Genomic DNA, 6,488 nt, shown 5'->3' on the forward strand with positions numbered 1-6,488 from the left:
ACTCTCTTGCAAGCTCCAGCAATTTCGGTTTGCGCAACGACTTCAAATCCATTGCTGCTCTGAATGCTGCTTTCTCTACTGCCTATTATTGTCTTGCCGCAATCTAACCCGGCAGCAACGACAAGCACAATTACGAGCACTGTTTCTGACACTAACAAAAGCCTGGCAAAGCTCAGAAGAAGAAAGTCCCGCACTCACCAAACCTCGCAGCCAAGAGTTTAGCGCAGTCGTTCCGCTGCAGGCAACCAGTCATCACACAGGGCTCGTTGCACTGCTCCCGGATCGTTGTTGAGCTGCTCAGCATACAGTCAACTGCATCTCTTCGCTGCTGGCCTCCGTTGTCGCGATCTCACCGCTGGCAGACAGTTGTTTGAATCCCACCGATGGCAACGGTTGTTGTGGTCGCACCGATGGTACGACCTGTTGGGAACTCGGCGCTGACGCCCGTTGTTGCACCTGGGTCGCAAGCCCCAAGGGTAGCGTTGGCCTGGCGGCCTGGGGTACAACTGGAAGCATCCGAAGGTCCCGGCAAAGCATGAGTCGACTGGTAACAACAAAACAACTTGTTTATTTTAACATCGCAAAGAGTTGGCGGTCAGGTTGACCGAAGTAGAGAGACGGGAGAGCACTTTACTCAACAGAAGAAATCGGAGCCCTCCTTTTGGCGTCCGGGGGCAGCTGTTTTTATACTCTCGCAGTTGAGGGCAAGAAGGAACCCCTCAATAGACGAGCACGTGATTGTACAATGGGATAAGGTGACGCATACTGTCGTAGCGCCGCCGGTCGGGCACGAAGACTGGGAGGAGAAGGTGACTTCTACTGTCGTATCGCCTCCGGTCGGGCACAATGGCTGGGAGGAGAAGGTGACTTCTACTGTCGTATCGCCTCCGGTCGGGCACAATGGCTGGGAGGAGAAGGTGACTTCTACTGTCGTATCGCCTCCGGTCGGGCACAATGGCACATACACTCACACACGCTCATGAAGACACGTGGCATCGGAACATGCCTGGACGCGCTTGGCGGGGAGCGTAGCGGCGACGCCGAACGGGCCAAAATGTCTGCCGCTTTGTTGCAGTCGCGCCGGCTAAACCGCGCGTCGTAGGCGAAACGTAACAACTGAAAGATAGGCAGGATCATCAGCCATTTCGAAGATATAGTAATAGCAGCGGAAGAATTCTATACTGACTTGTACAGTACCCAGAGCAGCCAGAATAACTCCATTCGAAGTATTAATCAACAGGTTACAGGGGCCCCTTCTATACCTAGCGATGAAGTTAGAAGGGCCTTGCAAGACATGAAATGGCGAAAGCCGGCAACTGAAGATAGAATAGTCTATTTCATCAAACATGGAGTAGACATCATGCCATAAAAGCTTGCGGCCTTTTATAGGAAACGTTTCAGGACATCAAGGCTCCCAGAGAACTGGAATAATGCCAACATGATACTAATCCACAAAAAGGGAGACTTTAAAGAATTGAAAAATTATAGACTCATTAGCTTACTTCCAGTCTTGTATAAAATATTCACCAAGATATTTTCCAACAGAATAAGGGCAACGCTTGGCATTAGTCAACCAAGAGAACAGGATGGCTTCAGGAAGGTATACTCTACAATGGATCACATCCATGTCATCAAACTGGTAACCGAGAAATCTGCAGAGTACAATCAGCCTCTCTATATGGCTTTCATAGATTACAGAAAGGCATTTGATTCAGTAGAGATACCAGTGGTCATAGAGGCGATAATCAGGAAGTAAAGGAAGCTCACGTAAATATCTTGGAAAATATCTACAAAAATTGCCCAGCTACCTTGATTCTCTACAAGAAAAGCAGAAATATACCTATAACGAAAGCGGTCGGGCAAGAAGTCACCATTTCTCCAATACTATTCACTGCATGCTTGGAAGAAGTATTCAAGCTATTAAACTGCGAAGACTATGTGTGAGGATCAACGGCAAATATGTCAGCAGCTTTTCGTTTGCAGATGATATTTTCCTGTCCAGCAGCATCGGGGACGAGTTACAACAAATGGTTGAGGACCTTAATAGAGAGAGTGTAACACTAGGGTTGAGGATTAATATGCAAAAGACAAAGATTATGATCAATAGCCTCGCAAAAGAACAAGAGTTAGAGATCACCAGTCTGCCTCTAGAGTCTTTGAATGAGTACGTTTACCTAGGTCAGTTACTAACATGGGACCCAGATCATGAGAAGGAAATTTCCAGAAGAATAAAAATGGGTTCGAGTGCATGCGGCAGACATTGCCAGATCCTCACTGGAAGCTGACCATTATTATTGGAGAGAAAAGTGCGCAATCAATGTGTTCTGCTGGTACCAACATATGGGGCAGAAACTTGGAAATTGACAAAGAATCTTGAGAACAAGTTAAGGACCGCGAAAAGAGCGATGGAAGGAACATGATAAGAGACATGAAGGGAGCGGTGTGGAGCAAACAGCAAACGGGGATAGCCGACATGCTAATTGAAATTAAGAGAAAAAAAGAATGGAGCTGGACAGGCCATGTAATGCGAAGGTTAGATAACCGGTGAACCATTAGGGCTACAGAAAGGGTACCAAGAGAAGGGGAGTGCAGTCGATGGCGACAGAAGACTAGGTCGGGTGATAAAATTAGGAAATTAGCGGGCGCTAGTTGGAATCGGTCGGCGCAGGGCAGAGGTAATTGGAGATCGCAGGGAGAGGACTTCGTCCTGAAGTGGACATGAAATATGATGATGATGATGATGATAACGATGATCTCAGGACAGTCGAAATGTAACTGATGATAGCCACGTGACCCCTTTCAACGCTCGTTTAATGAGCTTTCTGTGAAAGCTGCATTTGATCAACAGGTATTGAACTTCTCACACAGATTTTCCTTATCAATCAGACCCATTTTGGTAAGTTTCATCTTGGTGCCGTTTGTAGTTATGCCAAGGCAGCGTTCCCAATTTTTACGCCACTCGTAAAATACGCTCTTAATGCTCTAGCGCACTTGATTACGTTTACGTAATTAATTTCGAGAAGACCGCCATTACGCTGCGTACTCTGAACTTTGCCTGCAAATTACTAACACCGTGCCCCCTCCCTTTTTTTCTTCTCCCAAATATAAAAACAACGTGGGTTGTTTGGTTCCCTGATGACACCGTAGATACGAACTACAAATCGCCTTACGACGCGTGAAAGCAGGGAAAGAGAGTGTGAACTTAGTAATTATTTGCCAGACTTCGGATTAGACCTGGAATAATGACAGTACCACCACACAATAAATTTGGCATTTCTCCTTTGCTCGCCGAATGTGACATTGGTGTATTTCGCAGTTGTTTAAGGACTTCGTAAAACATTGCGCATAACCGCCGTATGTAACTTCTGAAACACTTCTTTTAAGAATCTTTTTTTTCGTGAGGGCGGTATTTGATACACACGAATTCGTACGATGATCTGCCGCAAGTTTTCCCCCGTTTTCGCTAAATTCGATCGTGGTGGTATTTGATCTTGGGACCTGGGCTGGGTGTGCTACATTTCTCGCCGGTCTTAAAGCTCAATTATGTACGCGCTTAACTGCTTAATTTATTGCGCAGGCTGTATTTACCCCCAAAATTTTGAATTTAGCCTACGCACAGCCCTCTATATTTCCCTTGTTTCTGCCGAATGTTAACTTTGTGTAGCGCAGTGTGCCCTCAGGGAACTGAGATACAGAGCGCAATATACCCATAAAATACCTTCGAACACTTGCTAAAACATTTTTTTTTACGATGGGTGTATTCAATTCGCATGCGTTGAATGTCGCACACGTGCTCGTCATATCGTTCACCCTCGTGTTCACTAAGTGTGATGTTGGTGGCATTTGCCTCTACGCCGGGGCCGCTTGCTAAATTTTACACCAATTGTAATGCGCACTCGAAACGCTCCGAAGCGCTGCTGTACTTACTCTATCGGAAATGCCCAATTTACCGACACACTTCACATTTTTTCTGCATATTCACTGTAAAAATCTTTACAACTCTAAGGGTGTTTTCTTATCGCACTGGTAACACCCCCTGCCGTTAGGGGCTTACAAAAATTTATAGAGGACGACAGCGGTGCTCTAACTAGACGTGCGATGACGAAAGACGTAGTTGAAAAGTATGTAATAATTTTGACAGCCTTGGGCGCACATAAATATTTGACAGGAGAGTTTCATATCTCTCCTTGTGAAACTTGTGAAACTGCTAAAATTCCCTACATTGGGTAAAATTATAAATTGTGTGAGTGGTACGGTGTTTTCAGAAAACCGTAAGAACCGGTAGATGACGCTTTTCAGCTCCTTCAGTCGTATTAACATCTTCTCTGTAGAAAGAAAAAAAATTTCCGGTGGGAAGATTCGAACCCGGGGGCCCCCGGCTCAGACGGAGGACGCGCTACCCAAAACTCAAGAAACGCTAAGCGTAATAAACGCGTACGAGAAGGCCAGTTTGCCTGCTCCTAAGCTTACGTACCATGGGACGCCTGCGGTTGAAGGGATGTGCTACATCCTCCGCCATGGCACTCGAGTGACGCTGGCTAACACTCCCAAGGTCGGATGTGGTACACATATATACATGCCAAGGATAGTGGACGGAGAACATTCGCCGCCGGTGCCTCTCATTGGTGGAGCATCCCACGCGTAATGCGGTAGATGTGGGTTCACCCCCCACGTAAGTTTCCACATTTCTACCTTACCCTTTCCACATTACAAATAAAACCACGGGTAATTTCCTCTAAGCTTTCCTTGGCTTCATCTTCTGTTGGCTTCACGTGGTTAGACTGCGTATACGTTCCATTAGGCGAGGAACAAGTCCTCGCGCGAGTTACGTGCAATAACTCCCGTGTCCCTTATGCTTAAACGTGTATCAAGAGGATTACGTGAGTTACACTGGCAAATTGCAATTCTCGAATACCGGAACGGTAAGTCTTACCACTAGCAGAAGTTTGGTAAGGCACAAAAAGAAAGCCGAGAACGCAATACGACTGGCATCGTCAGCTCACATTCCCACACTTCCTTCCGTGATCTCATGATTCTTGGCAGCGTCTCCTGCATTCCAGTCGATTGTTTAGCGAGGAAAAAAAATTGCACTGCCTTCTCCGCAACTCCTCTAATTTTTGATACATTTGCTGCGCAATAATGGCCGAAACTCGCGAAAAATGCTTGAAATATTGGACATCACGCCGACGTATTGGCGTCGTAATTTTGGCGCGATACATATGAAAGGAAAAAAAAAGTTTGGGACTATTATTTTCTCCTGCTTTTATGAAACTTTTTGCCGCTGTAGAAATACAGATTCCTACGCTGTAAACAGACTTGCATCCTTGAGACTGCAAATTGGTCTGTAATTCACCCTACGCCAAGAATGTAAAGGTGTGAGTCAAAGATCGGTTTGCACTCCTAAGCACCATTAAGGGTGTAAATCGACTTACGCAAGAAGACCACATTAGCATAAACTTATTTAGTGTTGTTATTCGGTGTCCCTTCAGAGCTTAATCCTCCTAACCTTTCTGCTTTTATAGAATAAACTGAATCCAACTGTGAGATTTAATGTCCCACCGCAGTACAGTGGCTCCCCCAAATCCTTCTGTTAGATGGCTCTGGATTAATTTCTACTGCCTGCGCTTCTCCAATATGCACTTAAATCTGAGCTCAAGTGTGTTTCTGCTCTTCGCCCCAATCGGAATGCAGCCATACTGAGCTGTAATCGAACTTACGACCTAGTTCTCAGCCGCAGAAAGCCATTAGCATTTATCTATACCGCGGCGACTCCGGTAGTGAATGGCAGCGCCACCGCTTCTGTGAAAAAGTTCCTGCGCTGTGTCAAAGTTTCCCCGTGATTCTCGCAACGAAGAATTGTTTGAGAAGCACGCACTTCTATTTCCTTGCATTTCAGCAGACGCTAGGCACAGGCAAGCAGTCACGTATACAACGGCGTTTAACGAAGCAGCAATTAGGCCGTCGCTCCAGAGTAACGGAGAGAGAGAGAATGAAGAGGAAAGGCAGGGCGGTTAACCAGATATCAGTCTCCGGTTTGCTACCCTACACCCGGAGTAGCGGAATCTTTTCTTTCGCCAAAGCGGCCCCCCAGCAAAAGAGGGAACCGATATCCCAAACCTAGACATCTGGGTTTTTCTGCGGCGACGTTGGCGCCCGGTCCCTGTGTCCCCGTTTTCGGTGCACTCGCTGCTCCGATTGGAAGCACCGAGCACACTGAAAGGAAATAGACTGGGGGCAACTCCGCTTTCTGAGCCGCGACCGTGTCGATGTCCCAGAAAGAGTCAAACACATGGCTATCGATGCGTAATACTTGTAACTGGCGGCGCCATTACTAATCAGGGGCAGAATTCACATAGGGTTTTAAACTCGTAAGCATTTCCATGCCTATCCAAAGAGGAAACCTGTCCGTCGTGTAAGACGAGATCGCTTTCAAGTTGAAGGCCCGCAGCAGTGGCCGAATTCACTGTGTGGACAGTTCAAACTAAGCG

The sequence above is a fragment of the Dermacentor variabilis genome, chromosome 10 (assembly GCF_050947875.1).
Source record: "Dermacentor variabilis isolate Ectoservices chromosome 10, ASM5094787v1, whole genome shotgun sequence".
Classification (NCBI taxonomy): domain Eukaryota; kingdom Metazoa; phylum Arthropoda; class Arachnida; order Ixodida; family Ixodidae; genus Dermacentor; species Dermacentor variabilis.